Genomic DNA, 20352 nt, shown 5'->3' on the forward strand with positions numbered 1-20352 from the left:
CCTTACAATCTTCAGATAAGCTTATTTGCTCTCCTTTATAAAAGATACATGTTGTATGGTTAATGATGCAATATTATTGCAGCATTAAGATAAACTATGCCACGCTCTCTTAGAAACATCAAACAACAAATCATTCATAAGTGTAAATACCTTAAATACATTTGCAAATCTATCCATGCAAAGCATCTTGAGGCTCAATGCCGGGATCATTGCAAGTAAAATATTTTTCTTTGGCACTTAAGAGTAAAAATGTACGGTGTGTGTCTTTCTAACTGACATCGTGGATAAGCTTTTCCCACTGAGAGTAGGGAAGATTCAAACAAGGGGACATGACTTGAGAATTAAGGGACAGAAGTTTAGGGGTAACATGAGGGGGAACTTCTTTACTCAGAGAGTGGTGGCTGTGTAGAATGAGCTTCCAGTGAAGGTGGTGGAGGCAGGTTCGTTTTTATCATTTAAAAATAAATTGGATAGTTATATGGACGGGAAAGGAATGGAGGGTTATGGTACGTGTTCGGCATGGACTAGAATGATCGAGATGGCCTGTTTCCGTGCTGTAATTGTTATATGGTTATCATAGTGTACATTGACAATATTCATATTTCATGAGTTTGTTACAATACAATACATTTCTACTCTGGTTTAATGTACAGCTGTCACCTGCTTCTTTACAAAGTACAATTGCTATAACTGCACATTTCAAACTTTAAAATGGTATCAAATACACTTACAGTAATGATAATACACCACAATATTTAGCTTTAATTATGTTTCCATTTGGTTCATGTTATACTTATAGTTATTTTCCTGATCCTGTGTTAAAGTACTGCAGTGCAGAATTCATTTAATTTGGGAAAACAATTAATAATCAGAGGACAAAAGTTCTCATTTTAAAACAGAGAATATTGTGACAGAAAGATGTTTTTGTGCAACTGATCCAACTTCGTAAGCAATGTTACTTTCTGTCAACCTACAGATTGTAATGTATTGGCTACTAAATATAGTCTGCTGTTGCTGCAAGACAGAATCATTTTCACTTAAAAGTAAAACATTATATTCTGTCGTATGTAAGTAATTTAATTGGCAATAAACAGATTTTTGGATAAGCCTTCTGATTTCAGTTTTCCATCTGAACCCTGTTCATGCTTACTTGGGCAGTAATCCTGTTTCTCTTGCCAGAATTGACAAAGGTCTGACTGTTAGTGATACCTTTCAGAACTAAATTTACTCCAGAGTGACAGAGGCAGGTGGACACAGGGCATCCAGCCACTTGTGCAAAGCATCATGCTACTATAGGTCAACATCGAGAGGGGAAAAAGACGCTGTCTTCAGAGTTGAAACAGATCGAAGCAAGCTCATCCCGAAGAGGGGGGTTTCTCTTCAAAGCCAGCTGGTCTGGCTTTATCGTTAGGATTTTTTTTTTTTTACCTGCACCGTTTGATCAGCCGACTCTGCAGCAGGTGCTGCAGAGCATAGAAAGGAAAGAAAGACATTGGTGAGTTTTCGAAATTAATGTAAAAAAAAGTGTTTTCTTACTCCCAATTTCAGTATTTGTATGCGTACCCCTCACCTCAGCACAAAGAAAACTAATTTCTACGCTAGGTCTAATATTTGAAGTGTTACTAACTTTATATTTAAAGAAATGTAGTATGTGAATAATGATTGTATTATCATAAAGTACAGGCTCTTCTTACATGCTCACGGTGTTATCTATTGCCATACATGGTGAACAAAGAGAGTTTGAAATTAGTTAAAAATACTCATCAGCAAATGAAGAAATATACAGCATATAGGATAAAATGGGTGATATATATGTTTCTTTAATTCAATGACATTATCTTCAAATTCTAGTTTCATGTAAAGCACAGAAAAATCAACTTTTATATTATATGAATTATTATTGGTATTTATGTTTTCGCTTGAGGTATCTAGATAAATACCTGTTCCATAATATTGCTAAAGATATAGGTAGAATCACAGCACACATTCACTTCAATCTAGCTTTAAAAACTTAGATCCTTTTTGAAGTCAGAAAGTATCATACCTGCTGTCATAGATCTTCATGACTTTGTTAATCTGTAATCAAAAGGCAAATATTTAATATTATGTGTCCATTATTGATGCTGCAAACATTTAATGAAGAGTCTGCATTTAATTTCTGTAAATGCAGACTTTTGGTTTGAAAGCTGAAGTTAAATAACAGATACAAAGAGAAGGTATGCCGACATCGATATTAATCTGTTCTGAGTAAATATAGCAGCTGGTGCTAGAGTGCGGTTGTATATTCAAAGCTTCATTTTTCAAATTCTCTTTGTCATTCATTTGCTACATAAGAATAATTTTAATAGATTAAATGAAAAAAGTTAAGACATCACCAGCAACAGACTAAATCAGTTGGATTTAGCCTGAATTCCAAAAACTGGCTGACATAATCTTGACTTTGACATACATAATTTACAACTGTCCTCTAGGTCATGCTTCTAATGTAGACGCACCCACCTCTGTAGAATTACTGCAAATAAGAAATAGATACTTCATTGAGTTACTTTGCAACCTTGGTTGTTGATTACCGTTATAATTGAAATCTAGAAGAAATGGGGAGTAAATGTAAAATTGAAACAATAGATTAGATAGACAATAGATATCCTATGAATGGTCAACTCCAAAAAATTCTTCTTCAGACATAGACGTTAACATTCCGTTAAAGGTCACTAACTGAACGGAATAAATAAAACCCATTGATATCATGTTTGTGATTGAGACTACTTTTCCCAAAATACTAGATTTAAAATGGCCTGGATATCTTTCTTTCTTAGCCAATCTACAACCATGAACAATTATCAATAAATGAGTTTGCAAACCTATTTGACCTCTGAGACGTATATACATTTTCTTTATGATTAAACAATTCAAAATGATCAAAATTATAAATGAAAGCCTTTTTTTCATTTGAGTTTGCTTGTGTTTTGGAATCAGGCAATGGAACACAGGATTGAGCCAGGAAGACTCGATGTGTTTTCTTCAGGAAAGAAAAAGACTGGATTTGCTAAATACAAGTCCCAAAATATGGTGAAATCCCCAATAACTAATTAGTTTACAATGGATCCAAATTAATTGGCTAAAATCAATGACTTTGTATATGAGCGGCGATGTTATTTTGTCCTAATGGAAAAAGGGTATTCCAGTGGGGGACATACCTCTGGTAAATCTCTCTGAAAGCTGTGCAATTCAAATATATCTGATTTACCTAGTGACTGGGCAGCAATGGTGATTGTTTTGGTGAATATAGCTTTAAAATGTTATTTAAAAAAACATTGTTTTATCGGGACAAAGTGAAGAAAATCATTTGCCAGGCCTTGTAAAGTTCATTTTGTTCAATGAGCACAGACATTTGTTCCCATTAATCTCTATAAAAATAGTTATGCTTGTGGACGCTGGACTATTGAGTTTTTTTCCCCATTTTTTCTCAGATTCTGGACTGCATCACCAACTCATTTTACATTTCATTCTTGGCCCACTGGTTTTGTCCATTTGACACACAACGAGGCAGGATTCTAGCTTGTTAGAATGCATGAAAAAGGATTTATATAACTGACAAAAGTTACCAAAATAGCAACTCAAATACTACGTATCAGTATCAGTATAAGTTGCTTAATGGCACAGCAGTCTTCAGGCATCACCCCACCCCCTTTCAGTTAACTTCAAGGAAAATTAAAATACTGTTAATTTACTCGTCTGTCAAAATAACTTTTTAATAAAATGATTTGAAATATTTACCGACTCCAAAAGACAAGTGGGAAAATTGTTTTCCAAGCGCCATGCACATACATATAATTTACATGCTGCCATAACCATCCTAATTTAGATATCCACTGCTGTATTAATTGGAGGCACTGACTGAGCTTATCTGCCTTCTTGCCAAAGTGCCCGAATATTTTATTTATCCCTATTTAAAAACAAACGCACGAGCCCACTATGTGGGTGATCGTTTCACCTTACGTGTTGAGGAAAGGCACAATGTGTAGATCGGTTGCATAGAGTGAAATAGCAAGGTTTCACCGCGCAGTATTTATAGTGGATTATCAGATAACATGGTTGATGGCTTTACCTTGGGATCTGCTCCCTTTGAACTTCCAGTAAATTGAAGAGAAAAGTATTTACTTTAAAAAAATGAACATTACTGTGCCCTGCCACTTAAAATAAAAAGTAACTATACCTTTGCAATGTCATGCCTGCTAATTATAATAAGCTCATTCAAACAAGTCGGGTTAGTGGGGACCCCACATTTCCACAATCTTATCCGTAATGTTTAATCCAAACGAACGGAGATTTTGTTTAATTGATTAGTCCAGTGACAACTATGAGGAATTGTAATATGTGCGTATTAAGATATGAAAAAGATTTTTCAGTATCATCTTAGACACTGGAGTAACTCAGCGGGACGGGCAGCATCCCTGGTGAGAAGGAATGGGTGACGTTTCGGGTCGACTCTTCTTCAGTCCCAGCCCAAAACATCACCTATTCCTTCTCTCCAGAGATGCTGCCCGTCCCGATGAGTTACTCCAGCTTTTTGTGTCGATCTTCGGTGCAAACAACAAACATCTGCAGCTCCTTTGCTGCACATTTCAATATCAGCTCATCTTTCCGTGTGCCAGCGATCCCGCACGTCATTTTTTTTTTGCATGCATGCATGCAAGCTCCTTTGATCAGCTGGAGGGCTGAAGTTTTCGTTCCTGCTCAGATATTAAAACGTAACTAGTTTGTTGCCGATTGATTTTGCTGCTCACGCCACAAGCGGCTGAAGGCAGCTCCTTGCCTTTTGCAACAACTTCCGATGATTGACAGCTCGGGCGTGACGTCAATGGAGCGGAGGGAGACTGAATCCAGGCCCGGCGAGGGAGGGGAGGGGACATTGTGCAAACATTTATCAGAAAATACACCTTTACTGCGCCGTCCCAAAAGTTTACCCGGTACAAGAGGTTGAGAAAGGCTCATTGCAACATTTTAAAATCCATTGCATTCATCCAGAAAGCAACAACACATCTTAGAGCAAGATATGTTATGTTATAGGAAAGACAGACACAAAATGCTGGAGTAACTCAGCGGGTCAGACAGCATCTCTGGAGAGAATGGAATGGGTGGTGTTTCAGGTCGAGATCATTCTTCAACATCTTATAGCAACAAGCAAGACAGACTCAACATGCTGGAGTAACTCAGCGGGACAGGCAGCATCTCTGGAGAGAAGGGGATGGGTGGCGTTTCTGTCCGAGACCCTTCTTCAGACTGAGAGTCAGGGGAGAGGGAGACTAGAGATATGGAAGGGTAAGGTGAAAACGACAGATCAAAGCAAGCAGACGCTGCTCAAGGAAGTGCAGAATGGTTCATTGTTAGCTGTGAGGAAGGCATACAACCAGCAAAAAAATATATCACAAGCAACTCTCCGGTCCACTTAAAGAGCGTCAGTCAGTTTGCATTCAGAGCTTTGCAATGAAAATAAAACATCGGAATTGAGTTTTAGCTAAAAGATATATCACAAGCAACTCTCCAGTCCACTTAGAGAGCGTCAGTCAGTTTGCATTCAAAGCTTTGCAATGAAAATAAAACATCGGAATTGAGTCTGTGTGTGTGTGTGTGTGCAGGAAGGAACTGCAGATGCTGGTTTAAAACGAAGTTAGATAGACACAAAATGCTGGAGCAACTCAGCGGGTCTGGCAGCATCTCAGGAATGGGTGATGTTTGGAGTCGAGACCCTTCTTCACTGGATCTGTGATTATTTGATGATTGCAATCCCACTGTGGCTGCGGATGCACCGGTCCGGTCTCTCTCATGCACAAGCACCAACAGCAGCGGGAATGAGTGAGTGAGTGAGTGTAGAGTGGGCGTAGAACTACTTTGTCAGCAAGCGCGGAGGGTGACCCGGCCTGTGTGGTGCGTGGGGGAGGGGGGGTGTGAGGCGGCCGCTCTGTATCCATGCGCGGGCGCGCTCCCGCCGCCGCCGCCGCCCCCGGGCCCGCGTGTGATTGTGACGTAGGGCCGGCAGCGGGAGCGAGCGCGGCGTGGGCCCCGCCTCCTCCTGCCCGAGCTGCTGCTCCGCTAAATATAGCAGCAGATACACACAGACAGAGAGACTGACTGACTGAGTATCCGGGCCGGGCTGGGCTTTCTCTCCCTCCCTAACTCTGCGAAATGGCTCTATCTATAGCTCTCTACATGTCAGATTTTTAAAGTGCAGCAGCTTTTTTTGTTAAAAAAAGAGAATTTTTTTTTTAATGCATACGAATCTCAGTCCTCACAGCCGATTTACCTTCATCCTCACTGGTCAGTACAAATTAGTAACTTGTTTCCTGCAGAAATATACAGCTGTTCAATGTTAATGACTAGAGCACATCAGTAATTGTTTAATGCTTCAAGCTATAGGGCAAGCAAATGACGGCCTGTGGTGGATATAACTGGGTTTAAATTCAATTGGATTGCTTTTCTTTTGCTCCCCCCCCCTTGAAACTTGCGTTGTGCTACCCGAGGAAAGGAATTACATGTTAATATTCTGTGTTATTGTTTCAGCTGTGGTTTTGTTTAATCTTTAATGTTCACATGGCCCTTAAACGTGTTGTTGTGGTGGTGGTGAATGATGACGAGCTGATCTGCTGGTAACATGGTCGATTCTCATCTCTCTCCTTCATCCAGGGTGTCAAAGAAGTTGGAGCTGTTAAAGAAACTTTAATTCGTTTTCAAGAAGGGGAAAATTGAGGTCGAGGACGCAACATTGTCGAGGTTTGTGCGGTAAGTGATTCACACCACCCCCCCTCCCCACCCCCTTCCCCCCCACCACCGATTCTCCTGTGCGTTCACTTTTCACTGAGGCTCTGTTTTGACATGTGTGTGTGTGTGTGTTTCTGTGTGAAAGTACAGAAATCATTTTAATGGCTAAAATGGAGATTGCGTGCAATACATCTCTGGGTGATAAAGGAATACTTCATGCAAAGTGGAACAAAAACACAGTTTTAATTTTTAATTTGCCGCCTTTATGCTTAGTGTTTTTCAGTAAAATTGCACGGGGTGGGATTTCTGTTGATCGTTTCCAGGGTCTTAAACTAAATGCCTTAACCATTCGAAATAGCATGGTGGATGAAATCCAACACAGTGTATTTAATCATTTAATACTTTTGGCATCGGTAGCAGCAGTAATGCTGTAACCCTTCACTGAGTAACGCGATGGCAATGGTGGCAATCCACATCATCTCTGACTTTCTTTACATTTCTTCACTTATACGTTTATAGTGGTTCATAGTGATTTGTCAGTGACAGTTTATTTTGGAAGTGAGGACTCGATGCTGTGCACACTTCTGCGCAATAACGGAGTAACTTTTATCCCGCATTTCGTCGGATGCAAAGAATCATGTTACTCAAATTACGCTGGATCTGTGGCGTGTGTTGTTTACTTGCGATTTCCTCAACTTTATCAATCTCTATCTGTAGTGATATGCACTTCCTGCACTGATGCAGTCCAGGGAAGTTGACGCCGTCCGGGAAAAAAAAATGCTGCTTGTTTTAATTTCCAAGTAGCTGTTCGGCATGGCATTATTTGTTATGAAATGGGCCGTCAATGCTGGCGCGGTAGGAAATGCTCTGACAGTGGAATGTGGATAGCTGCTTTCCAAGTAATACTGCGACGCAATGTATTGAACCAATGTCTTGTATCTTGCCAACTCGTCATCACAGGCAACCTGATTTCATTTTTTAGACTTCATTTTCAATCTTCAGATTCCTACATCAACCTTCCCTCCCTTACCTTTCCATCCCTTATTTTCAACTTTAATTCAGATCTAAGTTCTTTAATGTCATCTTCCCATCCATTCAGTTCATCTGTGCATTGTTTTATTTATGTTTCCTGACTCGGCAAACCACATTTTCATAACGTTATTTTACATAAAGTACAGTTCATGTTTTAATACTGGCTCCCTCGATCTGTCATTCGCAGTACTTGCAAGTTTGACAAATTAGCTACACGAGTACAGGGACGCTTTTGTAAACTCGAAGCAGAATTGATGCAGAACCAGAGATGCATTTTACTGGGATACAATTCTAGTTGTATTGTACTTGGCTACAATTTTTCATTAGTTAGAGTGAGAAATTAAAATATATATGCCCGTTTTACAAGGTGCCATCTATGTGTTCTGGAAGTGTTCAGTTATTCCCGCAATGTTGGTCTACCCATTAGATTTTAAATGGATCAGGCTAATGGCTGGAATATGTTACACTGTAATCCAAGTTGCTGAACTGCTGTCAGAGAAGGCCATGCTCGAAGTTGCGTTATCAAAACAAAATATGACAGATCTGGCAATAATGAAATAGAAGCGACGAATACGTATTGTACCGCGCAGTGCCAGTGTGTAACATCAAGTCGAGGAGTCCAAACTGTTTGTTTATTGTACGGCAGTAATCAGTATTATCTAATCACGCGGACGAGGAGAGTTAATGTTTTCTGTACTGGCTGGACGTGGTTGAGCGGTTGTTTTAGGAAAATGCTGAAGATTTGATCCCGCCCCTTTACAAGAGTGAAACTGATAATCCATAAAACTGGTTTAGGATTGTGGGAGAATTCAGGTCGTGTTACTTTTATCCTCGATGCCACTTAGTCGTTCAACCAAATATCTGGCGATTTAAAAAACATATTGTTCAGATAGATGTTCCCCAGTGGAATCTATCGACACCGTTCGATCAAATAAATTGAAATGTATTTGAGGCCAGCAGGGTGGAAAGCAGACACCAAGTGTAGTCAAGTATCAATCACATGCACACCTTCCGTTTTGGAGAATACTTTTGAGTGAGTGAAATCCAACCAGCAGATAGGACCAATGTTAAATTCTAGACTACTTTATAGTTGTCACTTGCAATAGTTGTCAGCGTCGCCGCCCCACTTTCTTGACAGCTGGTTGCAGTAGCTTGCAATACCTATCAATGCTGCATTCCGTTTATTTCCCGTATCCGGGCGTTGTTGAGGTCCCGATGTTTGTAAGATGAAACCTGTTACTTTGCGGTGTCAGATATGTGGTGGTGTTGTTGATTACATCCTAATGCTTTGACCTTGCCGGGTGTGCTCCGTGTTCCTATTTGACGTTAATATAAAAGAACAAGTAACTGGCTCTTTGGAGCAGAGAGACGCATGATATTTTGTCTTTTAAGAAGTGCAACATATTAGCATATTCCCTCAAGCGATATATATTTAAATGAGTCAACTTTTTCAACCTTCAACTCGTACAATAATTAATTGTGAAGCATGGTGTTTCCAGGTAGTTTTGAAAACATATTGCTCATCATTGCAACCATGGAGAGAAGCAGAGCAGGTTAAGAAATGCAGCTAAGTTTAATGTTAATGTATAACAGACAAGTATTGCTAGCGGGCATTGTTTAAAGCTAAGTCATCTTTTGCATTGAAATATAATTTGGTTGATAGTTTGTCAATTCAAACCTGAAGGAAGATCCTTGGTGCTGATTTTACTTTTTAGGTTATTCCTATTTCCTGGTATTTTTGTATGGAATTTCCTACACAGGTAGGAAAGAACATTGATATGCCAACCTGGGAAGTGACTGCCACAGTTTTATTTTGCTGGTAATGCTGACAGGTATAGCATGGGAAAGGCATTCATAAAAATAATTTTTATTGGCTTGACAAATATCTCTTAAGAATATCTGATTTTTGATTCGTACAACTGAATTAGTTATTATATTTTTGTCAATGCTTATTTTGAGTTGTCACCTTTTGTTATTTGCTTTGAAATGTTTTAGGAAAAATACTATATTTCCTCAAACAAAAACAATCACGTCTATGATTCCATCTATTTAGTTTGAGCCACATATATACCATTTGACTCCCTCATTCCTTTCTTGCATAAAGAAAATGTGCATAAGAAGAACACTGATAGTTGGACAATATGCTGGAATTCGCAAGGTCGTGGAGGAGACTTGCTTAATGTTGACAAATGGAATAGAGAAGGTTTTTCGAGACCAAACAAATAAAAAGCAGCACATATCTCTAATCTAGAAATGCTGTATGTTGTTGGAACTAATTTAATCAAGAAAATGAATAATTAAATAATACAAAATCAGTATGCAAATGGTAATGATATACAGATATTAGTACCACGTTGCAACATGGACCTTAATCCAAAATGATTTGCAAAGATTTTTTTCTATAGAAACACTGTGGTGTCAGGGTATGTTTCAATAGTTATTTCTCAGACCAGATTCGATAATAAACATTTTAGCCAGACAAGGAGGTGTAGAATTTGAAGTAGCAATTTGCAGCATGATGCTCATACTCTTGTACAGTTTTGATGTTTGGTCATTTTAAAAGTAATTAAGGAGAAATTATACATCAGGGTAGCACAATGTGGCAGTATAATTTAGGATTGCATATTGCAGGATACTTTTTTTAAAGTTGGACCTTTAATTATCATTCAAAATTGTATGATGTTAGTTAGGTAATACAGAAAACTATTTCTACATAATCAGATGGTAGACAAAAATGCTGGAGGAACTCAGCGGGTGAGACTGCATCTATGGAGCAAAGAAATAGGTGACGTTTCGGGTCGAGACCCTTCGATTATAATTTCATAGGATCCCACTTAAATTTTAAGTTAACAATTCCGTATGGATCATTTTGAATTGAATTAAAAATTGAATTCCTTTATTGTCATTCAGACCTTATGGTCTGAATGAAATTTAAAGATCATGTAGTGATTTGTGGTTCTAATGATGCATTGAACATGAGACACTATGTTTAATATGGCAGGAATTGTATCTGGATTACTGACTTTTGTTGAATCAGATTAGATATTAATCTTAATAATGGTTTATTGCTTTGTAGGATTAAGAGCTAATCTGCTGGGGCCTGGCAAATTTGTAGTGTGTGGATATCTGATTAGAGATATACTCATTAGTCCTTTAATTTTAAAGTCACATAGGCATTTGGACAGTGGAGGCCAATCTCTCAGTGTGGCCTGTCTTCTTCAAGAAATCAGACGGGCTTTCACAGGCAATTGATGAAAAACCAGCATTGACAAGAGTCTTGTGTATCATACAAAGGAAGGATTAGGCGGTTCACGTGTCATCCTGATTGGCTGGAGACCAGAGCTGATTGCTGGGGCATGGCAAGGCACACTCCAGTTTCAATTGATTATCATATGAGGAGACAATATCCCTGCCAGTTGTCCTACTTAAGCTGTAATCTAAAACTGCTACAATCAAATCTCTGCAGTGCCCCCTTTAGCTTACTCCACCTCTTTCTCTGAATTTAGTGATTAATTATCAAGCAAATCATTACATCATTTTCCCATGTCATATTATTCATCTTAATTATTCTAAATGATGAAAAATGAAATTGGTGATAGATGCCAGTGTCGGATACACACAATACAGCATAATATTGCACAAAAGCTCGTTTTTTTTTATATATTTAAATGTTATGCAATTTGGAACATGATTAAAATGGGTTATTTGGTTTGAAATCAAGTGTGTTTGTTTTTTGTCAAAGATAATTTGATTAAAGATTTAAAACCGAAACATAATACATTTTTGTATAATTCCAGTTGTTGAAAAACATGCTGTTTCATTCTGACTTGACATTTTTTAAAATAATATTTTAAACAATGAAACCACTCAGTGCCATAAGCAGCCATTCCATTCTGTGTGCTTGGGGACAAATTTTAACATTGAAATAAATCCAAATTTACTGGGAAAAAAACATGGGAAACAAGCTTTAGAAAGCTGGATATTCTATGAGTGTACTGTACATTTAAATTGATCACTTTTAACATTTATTTTTAAAGATCCTTATTTGCCATTCCACATACACATGAATGAGAAGCAGTTCGATACGTATTGCATGGAATTGTATAAGCTCCACTTTATACATTATATGATAAAAAATAAACTAATTTTAGCCATCTATAATAAATCAGTAACACTTTTTTCAAATTTGATCTTCCATGAAGTTAAGTCTATTACTCATAATTGATCATATATCACTCGTATTTAATGCTGAGAGGAAGACTCATGATCGATATACTGCCTAACCCACATTTCTATAGGCTTTTCATGAGCCTATATTTCCACTGTAAATGTCAGTGAGGTATTATGATGAACATTTTTTTCTCATGTGACATGTAGCATTCCTTTACACAGTAACATTTCAGCTTGCTCGCAAACCATGTGGCTATATTTTGTGGATTATTTTCAATGTTTTAACTGTGAATATTGCAGGATTTTAAAAACGGAATAATCTATTTTCAGTTTTGTTATGTTTGATGTTAATAATTAAATTTATTGCATATTGAATGCACCATTTAAAACATTTTTCCTGGAGTTAGTAAGTGGGAGGTGTTTGTGACAAGGACAGACAATTCTGTGATTTCTATCTTGCTGGCTGAGCCTTTTTAAGTGATTTACTGGTGTATCTTTCATGAGTTCTTTTTTCTTTCCCTTGGGCCCTGTTGAGCATGTCACACTTGAATTTTAGTTGGCAGGAATATATTACAATGCATGTTAACCCACAGTTGCTGTTGAAAAGAATAAGCAGAGGGAAATGTGTCTGAAAACTCGACGTACAAAAACGACTGACATAATGATTTTATTTTGTGGGGTATAATGGGTACATTTCTGTAAATTTAAAATTCTGATCTTTGTATCATCTTGGTTCAGTGGCGACACATTTATTTGTGTGTCCAAGTCCCACGTCAGGATGTGGATGTAAAAACTAGGATGTCACCTCTAGGCAACATTGTGATAGAGTGCCCTACCATTGGAAGTACCATCAGTCAGTCGATCTGTTAAAATTCTGGACGCTTTTCAGAAAGTAAAGATCCTATGGCACTTCTTCAAAGAGACCTGGCCATTCTCCAAATGTTCTACCATTTCTCTTTCGACACCAATTTTTGGTTCCCATCCACATGGATCTTGGTTGCCATGTTTGCCGACAGTGACTACATTTCAGAACGAGTACATTGATAATGAAAGTAGTTTGGGCTATCTCACCACGTGAAAGAAAAGATTTGAAGGTAGGTTTTCTGTTTCTTTGGAAAGAAATGTGAAGCAAATTTCTATCATTGTTGCTGTGGTCTGGATGCCAGTCAGCAGATTGATAAAATGACATTGCACATACAACCAACAATTTGGGTTTTTTCAAAACAATTTTGGAATAGCCTAAGAATATGAAAAGCTATTACACAAATTATGCCAGCAATGATTGACTGCGCACACTTAAATAAAATAAATAATCACTGCTATTGATGGCCGAGCTAGATTATCCAGAAATTAATTAACTGGGATGAGGTGGCCCACGATTTGATCTATGCTATATGCTGAGTAAAATGGTTTAATCTAGGACAATAGTTAAAACTCCAACATTAATCTTGTTCTTGATATTGGTTTAGACAGAACAAAATCAGTTGGGATTCTGTTTTTTCTATTGGTATCCAGTCGCACCTGGTAGAAATGAACTTGTGTGGATGTTAGTCATAGAGTGATACAGTGTGGAAACAGGCCCTTCAGTCCAACTTGCCAACATGTCCCAGCTACTCTAGTCCCACATGCCAGCATTTGGTCTATATCCCTCCAAATCTGTCCTATCCATGTACCTATCAAACTGTTTCTAAAATGTTGGGATTGTCGCTGCCTCAACTACCTCCTCTGACAGCTTGTTCCATACACCCACCACTCTTTGTGTGAAAAGGTTACCCCTCAGATTCCTATCAAATCTTTTCCCCTTCACCTTAAACCTATGTCCCCTGGTCCTCGATTCACCTACTTTGGGCAAGAGACTCTGTGCATCTCCCCGATTCATTCCTCTCACGATTTTATACACCTCTATAAGATCAATACATCTATAAAATTGTATGACCTTGTAGGATCATACTACGGGAAAGTAGAATACTGCTACTTTTATACCGTTTTATTTTAACATTTTGACAATTAGTGCCTGTAGTACAGAGGGAATTGATTTATTTAAAAAAAAAACATAGCATTGTAGTAATACCTGGTCATTATTAAACGGAGCTATGGAAGTGTACCAAATATATGAAGTAATGTCATATGAAATGACTGATACATTGTAATTTTGTTTTGTTCATTGCAGATCAGTGTCTTATTAGCTATGAGTAAAGTTCAAGTTCAATCTTTTTTTCATGCCTTTTACATTTGAAAATAAATTCTCAGTTAATTTACATGTGAGTTATGGGTAAACAAAAGAGAAAAAAAGTTGATACATTTCTGCTATTGAACGGTTTTTATTTGTATAATTCGATGCTAAGTTTGCCTTTGCAAATACTAATTATGTTTGGAAGTAAATGCTAGATGTGTATATTCAGAATTTCCTTTACATTTGAGTGCAGTTTAGTACCTTGCATTGTTTCAACTAAATAACAGCTGCACACTTTTTTTTGGTTCATGTCAATTTCAAGGAAATACCATAATATGCAGGTTTAGTTTCCACAATAAATGTTATCGCCCCAATGCACTACTGTAGTGTGAACTAATAAAATGTTCAAGTGTTTTTATATCTGGATATAAATAATGTAATATTGCTGAACAATAAGCAGAAGATGCATTGTATGTCACATTCTCAAAATGGTACAACAACCGTAATCTTGAAGTATACTATAATGGAATCTTGCCCATCTCATCCTTCAGCCCTAAAATCTTTAGAACTATTTTAATATTATACAATAAGCCTGGGCTTGTAAATTGAGTCCACGATAATATCTTGTAGATTCCAAACTGAACCAAGGCCGTTGAACAGCGATAGTATAACTAAAAACGGCTCCATTCCAAATTACGTCTTTTTTTTCATTTGCTTTTGGTATTAGATTGCATTTATAATAGCCAATTGTACCATTTTAAGAGTCATTCAGTCTGAGAATACCTACACTTGACTTTGGCTCAGTTAAATTTGCCAGATTTAGATTTACTTAGCCTTCTAATTTGGGCTGCTTCTTTGATATTAGTTCGCATAACTTAACTGGAGTGTTTCAGAGCCAAAATGCCATTGCTGTCATCATCGTTTCCTTGTTCGTTAAGTTTGTATTGACATCGGAAATTTTGATTTCATTGTTTTCTTTCATTTACTGTCTTTTCAATTAATGGCCAGGAGGGCATGCATGCATGTGACCCAGGCATAAGTCTTTGCCAATTCTCCACTTAAGTGGGCTGGTAAGAAACATGGGAATTGAATTTGGCAGCTGGCCTCATTCTCTCCCTGTGAAAATGTCCAGCCTGGGAAATATTGGGATTTTATCATGTATAAACTAATGCTGGATTTAAATGTATTAAAATGTTGTCTTGCATTAAAAAGACAATTAAAAGATACATGATAGCGTGTGATTATAGGCATGGGCAAATAATTCAGCTGAAATCTTTGCAGAGCAAATTGTTATATCGATATAGCATTAGGTAATTGGAAATAAATCCTTTTGGAAATTGCTGGGTTATCATAAATCCAATTAATTCATGAATGAACAGAGAATTTGCCATCCCCAGCCATTTTCAAGAACTGGGTATTTGTGACATTTATTACTTAACACTAATTGCTCCTGAGAAGGTGGTATTGTGGTGCTACTGTGGACTGTTGTCTTTCTGGCAAAGCCCCTTCTATAGGAACAGGAAGGTTTAGACCCACTGACAATGAAGGGCTTCCAATGTATTTCAAAGATAAGCAGATAATTTCATAGTGCTTTGCAGACATTCATTCCGCCCAGAAAGAGGGATTCAATGAGAAAGATGCGCCATCCAAGGTTAGCTCCAGAATGAAGGAAAATATTATTCAAAGTTTGTGCACACAAGTAGCCAAAGTTGAAGACATTTTTCAGGAAAAAGAAATGGAACTCTCAAATGCTAATAAAAGTGGAGAATATTGAATATGAGAAAGCAGGCAAGTTATATCAAAGAAAACCACAAGATCTTGAATGGATGTGTAAAATTAAAAGAATAACTTGGGTAAGTATGGATCTTGAGGGAATGAGATTGGTGGATTAATAATGGGAGACAAAGAAATGGCAGTTAATGTAAACCAAACCTTTGCATCAATTTACGCAGTGGAGGGGTATGTAAATTGTATCATTTTAAGAATTAGTTACTCTGAGAATTCCTACATGTACCTAAAGCCTAAAGTGTCAGGCAGCAGTAAGAGAATTCAAGAGACAAGCGTTTTTCTATAAAAGGACAGAGGGACAAGTTTCAAATAGCATGGAAGAACGTAAAAAATCTCTGCCATGCGTGATAATGCATTGGGGAAAACTAATGGGACTAAAGGAAGACAAGTCACCAAGACAAACCCTGAACCCAAACGTTTGGAAGGAAGTAGCTGCAGAGACAGTGGAGTAATTGTTCAAAGGATTTCAAAACAGAGTTCAGAGTGGGTAAGATTGGATTGGAAATCGTCAAACATAACTACTTTATTTAGAAAGGAAGGGAGATAAAATACAGGATAGCAATATCTCTTGTTGTGAAACTGCTGCTATTGTTTTCAGGACGGGTGTCGGGGGGTTATGGGAAGAAGGCAGGAGAATGGGGTTAGGAGGGAGAGATCGATCAGCCATGATTGAATGGCGGAGTAGACTTGATGGGCCGAATGGCCTAATTTTGCTCCTCTCACTTATGACCCTATGACCTTACGAGAGGTAACGTGGAATGCCCCAAGGATCAGCTCTTGTTTCTTAATTAGTTACCACTAATTTGACACCATGTAATATATCCAAGTCGATAGGTGCGAGGGCATGCTGTAATGAGGATTTTATTTTGTCTGCAACAAGATATACATAAATTGAGTGAGTCAGTGCAAACTTGGCATAATTGGGGTATAATTTGGGAAAGTGTGAAATCAAGCACTTTGTTATGAGGATTGAAAGGAAAGAGCATTGACATGGGTGAATTACAGTAGGTTCTTGGTGTTCTTGTGCATGAATCACACAAAGGTAGCAGGTGTGTGTAACAAGTAGTCAGGAAGGCAAATTGGCCTTTGTTGCAAGGGAGTTGGTGTTTAAGAATAGGAGGCTTTGTTCCAATTGTACAGTGTTGATGAGGCTGCACCTGGAGTTCTATGAACAGTTTAGGACCCCACATACAAGTAAAGATTGACATAGTACCTTGATGGTAGAGTTTGACACTTTCCACCAGTAGGCAATTATTGAACAAAGGGGAAAAGGTACTCAATAAAGAAATAGTCACATAAAACTGAGATGCTTCGCAATTTATTTTCGCAGAGGGGGGTGAATGTCTGAAATTCTCCTTCAGAATGTAATGGAGGCTATATTAGAACGGGAGATATAATATTTTGGAAAACAATGGGGAATTCAGGGAAAAGTGGGACTGGCACAGAAGAAGAGTTAAGGACTGGGTTAGAATAGCCATGATTTTACTGAATGGTGGGCAAGCTAGCGAGGTTATTTAGCCTACTCCTGCATGTATTTTCTTGTGTAAGCCAGCATGGTGCATGATTGGAAGGGAACCTGAAGGTCATGATGTTCCCATCCACTTTGACCCTCTTGTGTATGAGATCTCTGAGTTGGGAGGTGTTGTTTGAGGGGCCCTGACGTGTACAAATATCATCAGATAAATACACTTCCTCAAACTACATTTTAAACATGTATAATTACACTTGAATAACAATTAGAATGACTAATTCATGATTTTAGATTGTGTGATTCAATTGAAAATCCACAATTAATAAAAGTGCACAAAACTAAACTGGTGAGATGAGCAAGTTTGTAAAACAGAATCAAATACTATTGATGCCCCATAGTGTAGTACTATTTATTTTTAAGGGGTTTTGAATTACTTTCTCCATTTAAAATGATGTATGTAGATTAGACCGTGCTGAAAAAGGCTGTTCGACATAACCAATTGAGCCTCTGCCAATCATTCCTCGTATAAATCTGTCAGCATAGCTGTCTAATTCTGTTCCTCCTCATGCATTTTCAGCTTTTTATTTCAACTACTCCTTGTTCCACTTTTTCACCACACTTTGGATAAAGAGGTTTATAAAGGCTGAATCCGGAGAATTGTGGATTTTTGGTGGATTTTTTATATTAATTTCTTCTAGTCGTGTATTTCTCCACAAGTGGAATTTTTTTTAAATGCATTCCCAATATGAAAGTCCTTCATGATTGTAATGACCTCTGGTAGGTCACCCTGCAGCTTTTGCAAGTCACATGCATGAAGTTGTAATAGAATGCTTTGTACAGCCAGTACAACCATGAGCGATGATTTGAAACTTAGGCCATTTGCAATCAATTAAAATCCATGTATTTGTATAGGGCTGGATTGGACAGGACCCAGTCCACTGCCTGACTTCCTGGTCATGAAGGGTCCAGATGTGGCAGGCTGTTCCAGCTGATCCTCCACACCCCTTAACCATCCCACAATGTGGTGAATGGGCCTCCCGTCGTACACCACTTGGCCTTACCCTAAAACACCTTCGACAACTTTTTGCAGTTGAAGGGTTTTAAAATTGAAACATTTAATGATTACTTGACTAGATTTCCAATAACTTTTAAAAAATATTACACTTAAGCAAATTGTTTAAAGACATCTTAAAACTAATTTTGTATATTCACTTCTTTGTATCTGGGCATTGCTAGCAATGCCAAGGTGTATTGTTCATCCTTGCGTATCCTTGAAAAGGCGGTGATGAATTACTGCCTTGAATAGCTGAAGTCCTGATGATCAAGGTAACCCTGCAGTGCTGTTGGGTAAGGTGTTCCAGGATTTAGCACTAGAGGAGAAGAATGATTAGCTGTATGCTTTCAAGCCACCATGGTGGGTAACCTGGGGTAGAATGTGCAGGTGGTGGTTTTGCCATCCTTGTGCCTGGTAACAGAAGTTGTAACTTTGAGACATTTTGCCAAAGTAGTCCACGTAAGTACCTGCGATGTACTTTGTAGACTGTTATACACTGCAGCACTGGTGGTGGATGGAATGAATGTTTAGATTGGTTGACGATGCATCAATTAAATGTATTTATTTGCTTTGTCCGTATGGAATAAAAACACTAAAAATAAGAGAACTTAACCATCGCTATTTTTTTTTTTTTTTTGCACAGTCAGTGGCCCCATTCAAATGAATGTTCACAGGAACATCCTATCCCAGCGATCCCTGCACATTAACACTACCCTACACACACTAGGGATAATTCGTAATTTTACCGAGCCAATTGACCTACAAACCAGTATGTCTTTGGAGTGTGGGAGGAAACCGGAGCTCCCAGGGAAAACCTATGCTAGTCACGGGGAGAATGTACAAACGCCGTACAGACAAGCACCCATAGTACGGATCGAACCAGAGTCTTTGGCACTGTTAGGCAGCAATTATACCGCTGCGCTACCTTGCCGCACATTATCTGAATGCATCTATCTATATAGATACCATTATCTATGAACTTTTAACTTTTATTAAGAAGAACCTGTGTTGACAGAAATGATCTAACTTTCTCATTGGGGAGAACCCTGATATGATGTTCATTTAAAGTACATGATTATTTATTTAGGCAAATTGCATGATGCAAGGCCATGTGAAGAATACTTGTACTGAGCAAATATCTGCATTGTGTGTTACATGTCTAGTCACATTATATTTGTGTTATGTTTTAGTTGTTTATGTATTACCATCCAAAATGAATTCCAATCGATAGGGAATTACTTTAAAAAAGAAAGTTAATTGGTCACTTTTTTTCTCCCTAATTTTCCTTTTTTGTATGATACATGTGGATTTTACGTGTTATCAACTGGGAAGTGGATATTGTTTTGTCATAATTTTAATTTTGTTCTTTGTTACAACGCCATCTCTTTAGGAAAAGGATAAATATTCATAGCTCAATTTTGAATTGTGGCCAATGCTGTGAAGTTAAAATGGATTATTTATTATTAATTAATCTTGACAATGTGATTAGGTGGATAGTTTCTGAATTTATACCTAACAGTGAATGAATTATGATATATTTCCAAATGATAAATCCAAATAAATCCTTGCAGATCAGATGCTGCAAATGCTGGGAACACTCAGCAGGTCAGTAAGCATGCTTAGCAAGCAATTTAAAAAAAAAGTTAACAAATCATTCTTATTTATCGTGAGGGGAATTGAATGGAAAACTAGGAAATCGTCTGTCAACTATAAAGGAGTGAATGCATCTCTGGAATGCTGTGTACAGCACTAATCTCTACTTAAGCAAGACTGGATGTGTATTGGAATCAAGTAGGAGTTGGCACTGGAATGGACATGCTATCTTGTGAGAAAAGGCTGGATAGGCCAGGCTGATTCCTGCTGGACTGCAAGAGGATTGACTGAAACCCATGATCCTGTGGGATT

At 37.9% G+C, this 20352-nt stretch overlaps 1 protein-coding gene across 10 annotated transcripts in view; it reads left to right on the forward strand.

Moving 5' to 3' along the window:
* Window positions 1–1064: 1064 nt before the first annotated feature.
* The window catches only part of LOC129695914 (myocyte-specific enhancer factor 2C), a 209609-nt gene continuing 190321 nt past the window's right edge, over window positions 1065–20352 (forward strand). For 2 of the 10 annotated variants that reach the window (XM_055633375.1, XM_055633373.1), the window contains exons 1-2: window positions 6036–6318; window positions 6685–6780. The gene's annotated coding sequence lies outside the window, so the exon portion shown is untranslated. Of the gene's footprint in view, window positions 1496–6027; window positions 6319–6684; window positions 6781–20352 lie in introns of those variants that run through there. The other 8 variants (XM_055633369.1, XM_055633374.1, XM_055633367.1 and 5 more) reach the window with 7 other exon arrangements.

Source organism: Leucoraja erinacea, chromosome 3 (assembly GCF_028641065.1).
Source record: "Leucoraja erinacea ecotype New England chromosome 3, Leri_hhj_1, whole genome shotgun sequence".
NCBI lineage: Eukaryota > Metazoa > Chordata > Chondrichthyes > Rajiformes > Rajidae > Leucoraja > Leucoraja erinaceus.